This window comes from Anomaloglossus baeobatrachus, unplaced genomic scaffold (assembly GCF_048569485.1).
Source record: "Anomaloglossus baeobatrachus isolate aAnoBae1 unplaced genomic scaffold, aAnoBae1.hap1 Scaffold_453, whole genome shotgun sequence".
NCBI lineage: Eukaryota > Metazoa > Chordata > Amphibia > Anura > Aromobatidae > Anomaloglossus > Anomaloglossus baeobatrachus.
In genome coordinates this window covers 174863-192653 of record NW_027443869.1, presented here as the reverse complement: position 1 = coordinate 192653, position 17791 = coordinate 174863, and positions in this window count along the sequence as shown.

The window sequence follows — 17791 nt, the reverse complement described above, 5'->3', positions numbered from 1 at the left end:
GCAGCTGTAGGGAATTTTTGTATTCGCAGTCCATGTGGGACTATATTTTTTTGAAGATATGTTTCTAAGGAAACTTTATTCCACCAGAAACTGGTAGGACGTTTGAGAGAATCCCTAATTTTTAGCTTCAAGTCCCTCACATCAGGTAGATCACTTTCTGCGGCACCCTATCACCAAACACTGTGCCTATCTGAGAGATCCACGTTTTGTCACGTTTTTTGTAATCCATATAGCCACTGGCTGAGGCATCTGAAATAACAGAAACAATGTTAACCCACCAATAATGAGCCCCTTAAATCAAAAAGATGATTCCATATTAAACCTTATATAACCTACAATAATCATACAGGAATCCAAAATTTATCAACAGTGAAAATGATCTGCTAGCTGAGCCACATTAGGTGACTGATCCTGACGTTGCAGGTCTGTACAGTAAATGGCAGCCATTTGTGGTCCCAGTGTAACTTATAGTCATTATATTTACAAATCCATCATATATCTCTCTATATAAAAGGGTCTCATTGGATGTCTACATGTGGATAAATACCGGTATCAGAACAAAATTATATATATACTAACTCCTGTACAAATGTCTACAGTTCTGCCCATGCCGGGGTCCGATAAATGATATAGGATTGATGGTCACCATCTGCTTGGAGATCGCCACCTTATTAATGTATGTGCGGCTATACTATCTGCCCATGCCGGGGTCCGATAAATGATATAGGATTGATGGTCACCATCTGCTTGGAGATCGCCACCTTATTAATGTATGTGCGGCTATACTATCTGCCCATGCCGGGGTCCGATAAATGATATAGGATTGATGGTCACCATCTGCTTGGAGATCGCCACCTTATTAATGTATGTGCAGCTATACTATCTGCCCATGCCGGGGTCCGATAAATGATAAATGATTGATGGTCACCATCTGCTTGGAGATCGCCACCTTATTAATGTATGTGCGGCTATACTATCTGCCCATGCCGGGGTCCGATAAATGATAAATGATTGATGGTCACCATCTGCTTGGAGATCGCCACCTTATTAATGTATGTGCGGCTATACTATCTGCCCATGCCGGGGTCCGATAAATGATAAATGATTGATGGTCACCATCTGCTTGGAGAGCGCCACCTTATTAATGTATGTGCGGCTATACTATCTGCCCATGCCGGGGTCTGATAAATGATATAGGATTGATGGTCACCATCTGCTTGGAGATCGCCACCTTATTAATGTATGTGCGGCTATACTATCTGCCCATGCCGGGGTCTGATAAATGATATAGGATTGATGGTCACCATCTGCTTGGAGATCGCCACCTTATTAATGTATGTGCGGCTATACTATCTGCCCATGCCGGGGTCCGATAAATGATACATGATTGATGGTCACCATCTGCTTGGAGATCGCCACCTTATTAATGTATGTGCGGCTATACTATCTGCCCATGCCGGGGTCCGATAAATGATATAGGATTGATGGTCACCATCTGCTTGGAGAGCGCCACCTTATTAATGTATGTGCGGCTATACTATCTGCCCATGCCGGGGTCCGATAAATGATATAGGATTGATGGTCACCATCTGCTTGGAGATCGCCACCTTATTAATGTATGTGCGGCTATACTATCTGCCCATGCCGGGGTCCGATAAATGATATAGGATTGATGGTCACCATCTGCTTGGAGAGCGCCACCTTATTAATGTATGTGCGGCTATACTATCTTCCCCCGTTTTTCACGAAACTGTTGTCCTATTTCTATCTTGAATTAATATGATGATATAATGCATTATATGTATAAATAAAAATCATTTTCACTGTTGATAAACAAATTTTGGATTCCTGTATAATTATTGTAGGTTATAACAGGATTTAAATAAGCAGAGAGTTAGCAAAGGAAACACCCACTGCACAACACACCTGGTCCAAGTCCAAACCATTCCTGGCCACCAGAGGGAGCCTCTCAGCAGCCAAGACATAACTAACATTCACAGCTGCCTGCTACTCAGAAGAGGAAGACTTAGAAGTATTATCCTTTCAACAAACGTTACATCAGTTACCTGCGAGTACAAGAGGAATAGTAACAGTATCACTGACCACTAGATCAGTTACCTGTGCGTACAAGAGGAATAGTAACAGTATCACTGACCACTAGATCAGTTACCTGCGAGTACAAGAGGAATAGTAACAGTATCACTGACCACTAGATCAGTTACCTGTGCGTACAAGAGGAATAGTAACAGTATCACTGACCACTAGATCAGTTACCTGCGAGTACAAGAGGAATAGTAACAGTATCACTGACCACTAGATCAGTTACCTGTGCGTACAAGAGGAATAATAACAGTATCACTGACCACTAGATCAGTTACCTGTGAGTACAAGAGGAATAATAACAGTATCACTGACCACTAGATCAGTTACCTGTGAGTACAAGAGGAATAATAACAGTATCACTGACCACTAGATCAGTTACCTGTGTGTACAAGAGGAATAATAACAGTATCACTGACCACTAGATCAGTTACCTGTGAGTACAAGAGGAATAATAACAGTATCACTGACCACTAGATCAGTTACCTGTGCGTACAAGAGGAATAATAACAGTATCACTGACCACTAGATCAGTTACCTGTGTGTACAAGAGGAATAATAACAGTATCACTGACCACTAGATCAGTTACCTGTGAGTACAAGAGGAATAATAACAGTATCACTGACCACTAGATCAGTTACCTGTGTGTACAAGAGGAATAGTAACAGTATCACTGACCACTAGATCAGTTACCTGTGCGTACAAGAGGAATAATAACAGTATCACTGACCACTAGATCAGTTACCTGTGCGTACAAGAGGAATAGTAACAGTATCACTGACCACTAGATCAGTTACCTGTGAGTACAAGAGGAATAATAACAGTATCACTGACCACTAGATCAGTTACCTGTGCGTACAAGAGGAATAATAACAGTATCACTGACCACTAGATCAGTTACCTGCGAGTACAAGAGGAATAATAACAGTATCACTGACCACTAGATCAGTTACCTGCGAGTACAAGAGGAATAATAACAGTATCACTGACCACTAGATCAGTTACCTGTGCGTACAAGAGGAATAATAACAGTATCACTGACCACTAGATCAGTTACCTGTGCGTACAAGAGGAATAATAACAGTATCACTGACCACTAGATCAGTTACCTGTGCGTACAAGAGGAATAATAACAGTATCACTGACCACTAGATCAGTTACCTGCGAGTACAAGAGGAATAATAACAGTATCACTGACCACTAGATCAGTTACCTGTGAGTACAAGAGGAATAATAACAGTATCACTGACCACTAGATCAGTTACCTGTGCGTACAAGAGGAATAATAACAGTATCACTGACCACTAGATCAGTTACCTGTGCGTACAAGAGGAATAATAACAGTATCACTGACCACTAGATCAGTTACCTGTGAGTACAAGAGGAATAATAACAGTATCACTGACCACTAGATCAGTTACCTGCGAGTACAAGAGGAATAATAACAGTATCACTGACCACTAGATCAGTTACCTGCGAGTACAAGAGGAATAATAACAGTATTACTGACCACTAGATCAGTTACCTGCGAGTACAAGAGGAATAATAACAGTATTACTGACCACTAGATCAGTTACCTGTGCGTACAAGAGGAATAATAACAGTATCACTGACCACTAGATCAGTTACCTGTGCGTACAAGAGGAATAATAACAGTATCACTGACCACTAGATCAGTTACCTGTGCGTACAAGAGGAATAATAACAGTATCACTGACCACTAGATCAGTTACCTGCGAGTACAAGAGGAATAGTAACAGTATCACTGACCACTAGATCAGTTACCTGCGAGTACAAGAGGAATAATAACAGTATCACTGACCACTAGATCAGTTACCTGTGCGTACAAGAGGAATAATAACAGTATCACTGACCACTAGATCAGTTACCTGTGAGTACAAGAGGAATAATAACAGTATTACTGACCACTAGATCAGTTACCTGTGCGTACAAGAGGAATAATAACAGTATCACTGACCACTAGATCAGTTACCTGCGAGTACAAGAGGAATAATAACAGTATCACTGACCACTAGATCAGTTACCTGCGAGTACAAGAGGAATAATAACAGTATCACTGACCACTAGATCAGTTACCTGTGCGTACAAGAGGAATAATAACAGTATCACTGAAAACTAGATCAGTTACCTGCGAGTACAAGAGGAATAATAACCGTATCACTGACCACTAGATCAGTTACCTGTGAGTACAAGAGGAATAATAACAGTATCACTGACCACTAGATCAGTTACCTGTGCGTACAAGAGGAATAATAACAGTATTACTGACCACTAGATCAGTTACCTGTGCGTACAAGAGGAATAATAACAGTATCACTGACCACTAGATCAGTTACCTGTGCGTACAAGAGGAATAATAACAGTATCACTGACCACTAGATCAGTTACCTGCGAGTACAAGAGGAATAGTAACAGTATCACTGACCACTAGATCAGTTACCTGTGCGTACAAGAGGAATAATAACAGTATCACTGACCACTAGATCAGTTACCTGTGAGTACAAGAGGAATAATAACAGTATCACTGACCACTAGATCAGTTACCTGTGAGTACAAGAGGAATAATAACAGTATCACTGACCACTAGATCAGTTACCTGTGAGTACAAGAGGAATAATAACAGTATCACTGACCACTAGATCAGTTACCTGTGAGTACAAGAGGAATAATAACAGTATCACTGACCACTAGATCAGTTACCTGTGAGTACAAGAGGAATAATAACAGTATCACTGACCACTAGATCAGTTACCTGCGAGTACAAGAGGAATAATAACAGTATCACTGACCACTAGATCAGTTACCTGTGAGTACAAGAGGAATAATAACAGTATCACTGACCACTAGATCAGTTACCTGTGAGTACAAGAGGAATAATAACAGTATCACTGACCACTAGATCAGTTACCTGTGAGTACAAGAGGAATAATAACAGTATCACTGACCACTAGATCAGTTACCTGCGAGTACAAGAGGAATAATAACAGTATCACTGACCACTAGATCAGTTACCTGTGCGTACAAGAGGAATAATAACAGTATCACTGACCACTAGATCAGTTACCTGTGCGTACAAGAGGAATAATAACAGTATCACTGACCACTAGATCAGTTACCTGTGAGTACAAGAGGAATAATAACAGTATCACTGACCACTAGATCAGTTACCTGCGAGTACAAGAGGAATAATAACAGTATCACTGACCACTAGATCAGTTACCTGCGAGTACAAGAGGAATAATAACAGTATTACTGACCACTAGATCAGTTACCTGTGCGTACAAGAGGAATAATAACAGTATCACTGACCACTAGATCAGTTACCTGTGAGTACAAGAGGAATAATAACAGTATCACTGACCACTAGATCAGTTACCTGTGCGTACAAGAGGAATAATAACAGTATCACTGACCACTAGATCAGTTACCTGCGAGTACAAGAGGAATAATAACAGTATCACTGACCACTAGATCAGTTACCTGTGCGTACAAGAGGAATAATAACAGTATCACTGACCACTAGATCAGTTACCTGTGCGTACAAGAGGAATAATAACAGTATCACTGACCACTAGATCAGTTACCTGTGCGTACAAGAGGAATAATAACAGTATCACTGACCACTAGATCAGTTACCTGTGCGTACAAGAGGAATAATAACAGTATCACTGACCACTAGATCAGTTACCTGTGCGTACAAGAGGAATAATAACAGTATTACTGACCACTAGATCAGTTACCTGTGTGTACAAGAGGAATAATAACAGTATCACTGACCACTAGATCAGTTACCTGTGTGTACAAGAGGAATAATAACAGTATCACTGACCACTAGATCAGTTACCTGTGCGTACAAGAGGAATAATAACAGTATTACTGACCACTAGATCAGTTACCTGTGAGTACAAGAGGAATAATAACAGTATCACTGACCACTAGATCAGTTACCTGTGTGTACAAGAGGAATAATAACAGTATCACTGACCACTAGATCAGTTACCTGTGCGTACAAGAGGAATAATAACAGTATTACTGACCACTAGATCAGTTACCTGTGAGTACAAGAGGAATAATAACAGTATCACTGACCACTAGATCAGTTACCTGTGCGTACAAGAGGAATAATAACAGTATCACTGACCACTAGATCAGTTACCTGTGAGTACAAGAGGAATAATAACAGTATCACTGACCACTAGATCAGTTACCTGTGTGTACAAGAGGAATAATAACAGTATTACTGACCACTAGATCAGTTACCTGTGCGTACAAGAGGAATAATAACAGTATTACTGACCACTAGATCAGTTACCTGTGAGTACAAGAGGAATAATAACAGTATCACTGACCACTAGATCAGTTACCTGTGCGTACAAGAGGAATAATAACAGTATCACTGACCACTAGATCAGTTACCTGTGAGTACAAGAGGAATAATAACAGTATCACTGACCACTAGATCAGTTACCTGTGCGTACATGAGGAATAGTAACAGTATCACTGACCACTAGATCAGTTACCTGTGCGTACAAGAGGAATAATAACAGTATCACTGACCACTAGATCAGTTACCTGCGAGTACAAGAGGAATAATAACAGTATCACTGACCACTAGATCAGTTACCTGTGCGTACAAGAGGAATAATAACAGTATCACTGACCACTAGATCAGTTACCTGTGAGTACAAGAGGAATAATAACAGTATCACTGACCACTAGATCAGTTACCTGCGAGTACAAGAGGAATAATAACAGTATTACTGACCACTAGATCAGTTACCTGTGCGTACAAGAGGAATAATAACAGTATCACTGACCACTAGATCAGTTACCTGTGAGTACAAGAGGAATAATAACAGTATCACTGACCACTAGATCAGTTACCTGTGCGTACAAGAGGAATAATAACAGTATCACTGACCACTAGATCAGTTACCTGTGCGTACAAGAGGAATAATAACAGTATTACTGACCACTAGATCAGTTACCTGTGCGTACAAGAGGAATAATAACAGTATCACTGACCACTAGATCAGTTACCTGTGCGTACAAGAGGAATAATAACAGTATCACTGACCACTAGATCAGTTACCTGTGCGTACAAGAGGAATAATAACAGTATCACTGACCACTAGATCAGTTACCTGTGCGTACAAGAGGAATAATAACAGTATCACTGACCACTAGATCAGTTACCTGTGTGTACAAGAGGAATAATAACAGTATCACTGACCACTAGATCAGTTACCTGTGCGAACAAGAGGAATAGTAACAGTATCACTGACCACTAGATCAGTTACCTGTGCGTACAAGAGGAATAATAACAGTATCACTGACCACTAGATCAGTTACCTGCGAGTACAAGAGGAATAATAACAGTATCACTGACCACTAGATCAGTTACCTGTGTGTACAAGAGGAATAATAACAGTATCACTGACCACTAGATCAGTTACCTGTGTGTACAAGAGGAATAATAACAGTATCACTGACCACTAGATCAGTTACCTGTGAGTACAAGAGGAATAATAACAGTATCACTGACCACTAGATCAGTTACCTGCGAGTACAAGAGGAATAATAACAGTATCACTGACCACTAGATCAGTTACCTGTGCGTACAAGAGGAATAATAACAGTATCACTGACCACTAGATCAGTTACCTGTGAGTACAAGAGGAATAATAACAGTATCACTGACCACTAGATCAGTTACCTGTGTGTACAAGAGGAATAATAACAGTATCACTGACCACTAGATCAGTTACCTGTGAGTACAAGAGGAATAATAACAGTATCACTGACCACTAGATCAGTTACCTGCGAGTACAAGAGGAATAATAACAGTATTACTGACCACTAGATCAGTTACCTGCGAGTACAAGAGGAATAATAACAGTATCACTGACCACTAGATCAGTTACCTGTGAGTACAAGAGGAATAGTAACAGTATCACTGACCACTAGATCAGTTACCTGCGAGTACAAGAGGAATAATAACAGTATCACTGACCACTAGATCAGTTACCTGCGAGTACAAGAGGAATAATAACAGTATCACTGACCACTAGATCAGTTACCTGTGAGTACAAGAGGAATAATAACAGTATCACTGACCACTAGATCAGTTACCTGCGAGTACAAGAGGAATAATAACAGTATTACTGACCACTAGATCAGTTACCTGCGAGTACAAGAGGAATAATAACAGTATCACTGACCACTAGATCAGTTACCTGCGAGTACAAGAGGAATAATAACAGTATTACTGACCACTAGATCAGTTACCTGCGAGTACAAGAGGAATAATAACAGTATCACTGACCACTAGATCAGTTACCTGTGAGTACAAGAGGAATAGTAACAGTATCACTGACCACTAGATCAGTTACCTGCGAGTACAAGAGGAATAATAACAGTATCACTGACCACTAGATCAGTTACCTGCGAGTACAAGAGGAATAATAACAGTATTACTGACCACTAGATCAGTTACCTGCGAGTACAAGAGGAATAATAACAGTATCACTGACCACTAGATCAGTTACCTGCGAGTACAAGAGGAATAATAACAGTATCACTGACCACTAGATCAGTTACCTGCGAGTACAAGAGGAATAATAACAGTATCACTGACCACTAGATCAGTTACCTGTGAGTACAAGAGGAATAATAACAGTATCACTGACCACTAGATCAGTTACCTGTGCGTACAAGAGGAATAATAACAGTATCACTGACCACTAGATCAGTTACCTGCGAGTACAAGAGGAATAATAACAGTATCACTGACCACTAGATCAGTTACCTGTGAGTACAAGAGGAATAATAACAGTATCACTGACCACTAGATCAGTTACCTGTGAGTACAAGAGGAATAATAACAGTATCACTGACCACTAGATCAGTTACCTGTGAGTACAAGAGGAATAATAACAGTATCACTGACCACTAGATCAGTTACCTGTGCGTACAAGAGGAATAATAACAGTATCACTGACCACTAGATCAGTTACCTGTGCGAACAAGAGGAATAGTAACAGTATCATTGACCACTAGATCAGTTACCTGTGCGTACAAGAGGAATAATAACAGTATCACTGACCACTAGATCAGTTACCTGTGAGTACAAGAGGAATAATAACAGTATCACTGACCACTAGATCAGTTACCTGTGCGTACAAGAGGAATAATAACAGTATCACTGACCACTAGATCAGTTACCTGTGTGTACAAGAGGAATAGTAACTATCACTGACCACTAGATCAGTTACCTGTGAGTACAAGAGGAATAGTAACAGTATCACTGACCACTAGATCAGTTACCTGTGTGTACAAGAGGAATAGTAACAGTATCACTGACCACTAGATCAGTTACCTGTGCGTACAAGAGGAATAATAACAGTATCACTGACCACTAGATCAGTTACCTGTGAGTACAAGAGGAATAGTAACAGTATCACTGACCACTAGATCAGTTACCTGTGAGTACAAGAGGAATAGTAACAGTATCACTGACCACTAGATCAGTTACCTGTGCGTACAAGAGGAATAGTAACAGTATCACTGACCACTAGATCAGTTACCTGTGCGTACAAGAGGAATAATAACAGTATCACTGACCACTAGATCAGTTACCTGTGCGTACAAGAGGAATAGTAACAGTATTACTGACCACTAGATCAGTTACCTGTGCGTACAAGAGGAATAATAACAGTATCACTGACCACTAGATCAGTTACCTGTGCGTACAAGAGGAATAATAACAGTATCACTGACCACTAGATCAGTTACCTGTGAGTACAAGAGGAATAATAACAGTATCACTGACCACTAGATCAGTTACCTGTGCGTACAAGAGGAATAATAACAGTATCACTGACCACTAGATCAGTTACCTGTGCGTACAAGAGGAATAATAACAGTATCACTGACCACTAGATCAGTTACCTGTGCGTACAAGAGGAATAATAACAGTATCACTGACCACTAGATCAGTTACCTGTGAGTACAAGAGGAATAATAACAGTATCACTGACCACTAGATCAGTTACCTGTGCGTACAAGAGGAATAGTAACAGTATCACTGACCACTAGATCAGTTACCTGTGCGTACAAGAGGAATAATAACAGTATCACTGACCACTAGATCAGTTACCTGTGAGTACAAGAGGAATAATAACAGTATCACTGACCACTAGATCAGTTACCTGTGAGTACAAGAGGAATAATAACAGTATCACTGACCACTAGATCAGTTACCTGTGCGTACAAGAGGAATAATAACAGTATCACTGACCACTAGATCAGTTACCTGTGTGTACAAGAGGAATAGTAACAGTATCACTGACCACTAGATCAGTTACCTGTGCGTACAAGAGGAATAATAACAGTATCACTGACCACTAGATCAGTTACCTGTGAGTACAAGAGGAATAATAACAGTATCACTGACCACTAGATCAGTTACCTGTGCGTACAAGAGGAATAATAACAGTATCACTGACCACTAGATCAGTTACCTGTGAGTACAAGAGGAATAATAACAGTATCACTGACCACTAGATCAGTTACCTGTGAGTACAAGAGGAATAATAACAGTATCACTGACCACTAGATCAGTTACCTGTGCGTACAAGAGGAATAATAACAGTATCACTGACCACTAGATCAGTTACCTGTGCGTACAAGAGGAATAATAACAGTATCACTGACCACTAGATCAGTTACCTGTGCGTACAAGAGGAATAATAACAGTATCACTGACCACTAGATCAGTTACCTGCGAGTACAAGAGGAATAATAACAGTATCACTGACCACTAGATCAGTTACCTGTGCGTACAAGAGGAATAATAACAGTATCACTGACCACTAGATCAGTTACCTGTGAGTACAAGAGGAATAATAACAGTATCACTGACCACTAGATCAGTTACCTGTGTGTACAAGAGGAATAATAACAGTATCACTGACCACTAGATCAGTTACCTGTGAGTACAAGAGGAATAATAACAGTATCACTGACCACTAGATCAGTTACCTGCGAGTACAAGAGGAATAATAACAGTATTACTGACCACTAGATCAGTTACCTGCGAGTACAAGAGGAATAATAACAGTATCACTGACCACTAGATCAGTTACCTGTGAGTACAAGAGGAATAGTAACAGTATCACTGACCACTAGATCAGTTACCTGTGAGTACAAGAGGAATAATAACAGTATCACTGACCACTAGATCAGTTACCTGCGAGTACAAGAGGAATAATAACAGTATCACTGACCACTAGATCAGTTACCTGCGAGTACAAGAGGAATAATAACAGTATCACTGACCACTAGATCAGTTACCTGCGAGTACAAGAGGAATAATAACAGTATCACTGACCACTAGATCAGTTACCTGTGAGTACAAGAGGAATAATAACAGTATCACTGACCACTAGATCAGTTACCTGCGAGTACAAGAGGAATAATAACAGTATTACTGACCACTAGATCAGTTACCTGCGAGTACAAGAGGAATAATAACAGTATCACTGACCACTAGATCAGTTACCTGCGAGTACAAGAGGAATAATAACAGTATTACTGACCACTAGATCAGTTACCTGCGAGTACAAGAGGAATAATAACAGTATCACTGACCACTAGATCAGTTACCTGTGAGTACAAGAGGAATAGTAACAGTATCACTGACCACTAGATCAGTTACCTGCGAGTACAAGAGGAATAATAACAGTATCACTGACCACTAGATCAGTTACCTGCGAGTACAAGAGGAATAATAACAGTATTACTGACCACTAGATCAGTTACCTGCGAGTACAAGAGGAATAATAACAGTATCACTGACCACTAGATCAGTTACCTGCGAGTACAAGAGGAATAATAACAGTATCACTGACCACTAGATCAGTTACCTGCGAGTACAAGAGGAATAATAACAGTATCACTGACCACTAGATCAGTTACCTGTGAGTACAAGAGGAATAATAACAGTATCACTGACCACTAGATCAGTTACCTGTGCGTACAAGAGGAATAATAACAGTATCACTGACCACTAGATCAGTTACCTGCGAGTACAAGAGGAATAATAACAGTATCACTGACCACTAGATCAGTTACCTGTGAGTACAAGAGGAATAATAACAGTATCACTGACCACTAGATCAGTTACCTGTGAGTACAAGAGGAATAATAACAGTATCACTGACCACTAGATCAGTTACCTGTGAGTACAAGAGGAATAATAACAGTATCACTGACCACTAGATCAGTTACCTGTGCGTACAAGAGGAATAATAACAGTATCACTGACCACTAGATCAGTTACCTGTGCGAACAAGAGGAATAGTAACAGTATCATTGACCACTAGATCAGTTACCTGTGCGTACAAGAGGAATAATAACAGTATCACTGACCACTAGATCAGTTACCTGTGAGTACAAGAGGAATAATAACAGTATCACTGACCACTAGATCAGTTACCTGTGCGTACAAGAGGAATAATAACAGTATCACTGACCACTAGATCAGTTACCTGTGTGTACAAGAGGAATAGTAACTATCACTGACCACTAGATCAGTTACCTGTGAGTACAAGAGGAATAGTAACAGTATCACTGACCACTAGATCAGTTACCTGTGTGTACAAGAGGAATAGTAACAGTATCACTGACCACTAGATCAGTTACCTGTGCGTACAAGAGGAATAATAACAGTATCACTGACCACTAGATCAGTTACCTGTGAGTACAAGAGGAATAGTAACAGTATCACTGACCACTAGATCAGTTACCTGTGAGTACAAGAGGAATAGTAACAGTATCACTGACCACTAGATCAGTTACCTGTGCGTACAAGAGGAATAGTAACAGTATCACTGACCACTAGATCAGTTACCTGTGCGTACAAGAGGAATAATAACAGTATCACTGACCACTAGATCAGTTACCTGTGCGTACAAGAGGAATAGTAACAGTATTACTGACCACTAGATCAGTTACCTGTGCGTACAAGAGGAATAATAACAGTATCACTGACCACTAGATCAGTTACCTGTGCGTACAAGAGGAATAATAACAGTATCACTGACCACTAGATCAGTTACCTGTGAGTACAAGAGGAATAATAACAGTATCACTGACCACTAGATCAGTTACCTGTGCGTACAAGAGGAATAATAACAGTATCACTGACCACTAGATCAGTTACCTGTGCGTACAAGAGGAATAATAACAGTATCACTGACCACTAGATCAGTTACCTGTGCGTACAAGAGGAATAATAACAGTATCACTGACCACTAGATCAGTTACCTGTGAGTACAAGAGGAATAATAACAGTATCACTGACCACTAGATCAGTTACCTGTGCGTACAAGAGGAATAGTAACAGTATCACTGACCACTAGATCAGTTACCTGTGCGTACAAGAGGAATAATAACAGTATCACTGACCACTAGATCAGTTACCTGTGAGTACAAGAGGAATAATAACAGTATCACTGACCACTAGATCAGTTACCTGTGAGTACAAGAGGAATAATAACAGTATCACTGACCACTAGATCAGTTACCTGTGCGTACAAGAGGAATAATAACAGTATCACTGACCACTAGATCAGTTACCTGTGTGTACAAGAGGAATAGTAACAGTATCACTGACCACTAGATCAGTTACCTGTGCGTACAAGAGGAATAATAACAGTATCACTGACCACTAGATCAGTTACCTGTGAGTACAAGAGGAATAATAACAGTATCACTGACCACTAGATCAGTTACCTGTGCGTACAAGAGGAATAATAACAGTATCACTGACCACTAGATCAGTTACCTGTGAGTACAAGAGGAATAATAACAGTATCACTGACCACTAGATCAGTTACCTGTGAGTACAAGAGGAATAATAACAGTATCACTGACCACTAGATCAGTTACCTGTGCGTACAAGAGGAATAATAACAGTATCACTGACCACTAGATCAGTTACCTGTGCGTACAAGAGGAATAATAACAGTATCACTGACCACTAGATCAGTTACCTGTGAGTACAAGAGGAATAATAACAGTATCACTGACCACTAGATCAGTTGTACGACCTGGCAATCATTTTGTACAATTGTTTTTAGGAAAAACAATTGTCATTTGGATTGTGAATGCAGAATTAAAAACCTGAGAATGTCAAAGAAGCGTCACATTAAATCAGCGGTATTTGAACATTTCACCATCACTCAAGATAGAAAACATTGTCTGTCAGTGTATGACAAATGATCCAGACGAAAACAAATGCTGTGAAGCCAAGATGAGTGCACATTCAGGCCAAGATAAAAGTGCTCCTACCAGAGCTTCTAATCTAAAGAGACATTTACAGCGCTGTCATCCAGAAGTAGTGAAAGCAGTGGATGAGAAAGACTGCATCCAAACCAATGACCAGTGCCCAGCTCTTCCAGCCAAGCAAAGGAGCAGAGAACGTCGCAGCCATCAGTTGCAAGATATTTTGTCAGTGACAGTTACTGTGACAATGACAGTAGATACATGTAAAAAACAGATCATAGAGCTTGTTGTAAAGGATAGTGTGCCTATTTCATTAGTTTCACGACCAGCTTTTATGTGTCTGAATGGGGAAATGGCCGCAAGCTTGGGGTTTCTCTGGAGAGAGAGATTAGACAATTAGTAATCGAAGAAGCTTTTAAACAAAAGGAAGAACTTTACTGAAGTTGCTTCAGATGAACAGCAACATAATAGTTTAGATGATCTTGTTGACACTGTGTCAATACGTTCTTTCATTCATCACATGCGCTGTGTTGTGCATACGCTACAGCTGGCTATAAGAGACAGTCTGTGAGAAGGACATGCTGCTGCACTGATTGGCAAGGTGAGAAAATTGGCTACTGTTGCCTGAACCCCTAAAGTTGACTCCATTTTGAAGAGACATGCTGGAAAAGGGGCAATTATTATGATCCGGAACCATGGAAGACCACCATAAATCATTGGTAAAAGGTGACAAGAGCATTGGCAACTAATCTGGCCGCCATCCCCTTACTAACCATCACAACTAGAAGTAGCCGAGGGGTGAACTAACCTCCTGTGCACCGCGAACCCAGCCGGAGAACTAGCTATCCTAAAGGAAAGAAAGATGAATAACTCTCTGCCTCAGAAAATAGACAAGAATAGCAAGCCCCCCACATTCAAAGACTGCGGTGATATAGGAAAACACAATACACAGATGATAGGATAAGCAAAGGTGAGGCCCCCACTGACTAAAATAGGAAAGGACAGGAAAGGGACTGATGGTGGCCAGAGAAAAAGCCTACAAAATTCCAAATTCCTGATAGTACAAAAAGGCCCTCAGATCGCACGATCTGAACTCCGTCCTATACCAGGCACTCTTGTCATACCCAATGAACAGAAAACAGGAACATTACAAGTTCAAAAAGCCACAAACACATGAACTTACAGGAGCAATACTCCAAACATAACTGCAGGGAGTTTCCCAGCTAAGCAACTGAGAGGGAAGATCCCTGCATGCAAATAAACTGACAATAACCACAGCAAATGACAAACTCAGATAAGAGTAAAAGAACCAAACAACAAATAAAGAGCAAAGCACTTATCTGGGGTAGATGTGGTCTGGAGCAGGATGAAGCAGGCTGGTGAACAAAGAACAACTTACATCCGGCATAGCCTGCAATCAGACCAGGGTTTCAATAAGCAGAGAGTTGGCAAAGGAAACGCCCATTGCTCCAGCACACCTGGTCTCTGTCCAAACCATTCCTGGCCACAAGAGGGAGCCTCACAACAGCCAAAGCATAACTGACATTCACAACAGGCAATTATTGATCAAGCCACACGATGGGGCAGTACTTAATGATTCAGCGCTTGGTTGAACTGAAAACCTTTCTTGTAGACGTGGCTAACCCTCAACTGACGCTAAATGAAAGTCAGTGGAATCCGGTGACTGAGCTGGAAAAATTGCTAGAGCACCCATTTACAGTGACTAAGAAATACAAGCAGAGGACTTAACTCCAGGTATTTTCTTAAAGGAGTGGAAGAACCGGATGTTCCGCCTGTCCCAAAGAGGAGGGTTAATTGCAAGTGGCATTGCTACATCAATGACACGGGGAGAGGAGCTACTATTACAAAATCACATTCTTTTGGCAGCGGTTTATGTAGACCCAATGCATCGGATTCTTCGAGATGATCAACAGCTAAGTAAAGGAAAAGAAGCTGTGTTTGAAATAGCAGTAAGGATGAAAGGCTTGCAGAACAGTCCGGAGGAACAAGAAGAATGTGGTCGTCCTGCCGCATCTTCACCCTCATCATCAACTGATGAAGAATTTAATTTAGAAACATATTTGGATCACAAGGACCGTGCAAAGCGTTCCCGCATAGAAGAAGAGTCATCCCCATCAAGGAACACAGCCAGTGCATTTCAGCAGAATTTATCATCTGCACTAAAAGAAATTGAGAAATTTGACAGTTCATCAAAAATAACAGTGCAACAAGCGATTCCTCTGTACCTGACATTGCCAGAGATGTGGCCCGAGTGGTCACCGCTTTATTCCTCTGTACCTGACATTGCCAGAGATGTGGCCCGAGTGGTCACCGCTTTATTCCTCTGTATCCGGACATTGTCAAAGATGTGGCCCGAGTGGTCACCGCTTTATTCCTCTGTATCCGGACATTGTCAGAGATGTGGCCCGAGTGGTCACTGCTTTATTCCTCTGTATCCGGACATTGCCAGAGATGTGGCCCGAGTGGTCACCGCTTTATTCCTCTGTACCTGACATTGCCAGAGATGTGGCCCGAGTGGTCACCGCTTCATTCCTCTGTATCCGGACATTGCCAGAGATGTGGCCCGAGTGGTCACTGCTTTATTCCTCTGTATCCGGACATTGTCAGAGATGTGGCCCGAGTGGTCACCGCTTTATTCCTCTGTATCCGGACATTGTCAGAGATGTGGCCCGAGTGGTCACCGCTTTATTCCTCTGTATCCGGACATTGCCAGAGATGTGGCCCGAGTGGTCACCGCTTTATTCCTCTGTATCCGGACATTGTCAGAGATGGGGCCCGAGTGGTCACTGCTTTATTCCTCTGTATCCGGACATTGTCAGAGATGTGGCCCGAGTGGTCACTGCTTTATTCCTCTGTATCCTGACATTGTCAGAGATGTGGCCCGAGTGGTCACTGCTTTATTCCTCTGTATCCGGACATTGCCAGAGATGTGGCCCGAGTGGTCACCGCTTTATTCCTCTGTATCCGGACATTGTCAGAGATGTGGCCCGAGTGGTCACTGCTTTATTCCTCTGTATCCGGACATTGTCAGAGATGTGGCCCGAGTGGTCACTGCTTTATTCCTCTGTATCCGGACATTGTCAGAGATGTGGCCCGAGTGGTCACTGCTTTATTCCTCTGTATCCGGACATTGTCAGAGATGTGGCCCGAGTGGTCACTGCTTTATTCCTCTGTATCCGGACATTGTCAGAGATGTGGCCCGAGTGGTCACCGCTTTATTCCTCTGTATCCGGACATTGTCAGAGATGTGGCCCGAGTGGTCACCGCTTTATTCCTCTGTATCCGGACATTGTCAGAGATGTGGCCCGAGTGGTCACTGCTTTATTCCTCTGTATCCGGACATTGTCAGAGATGTGGCCC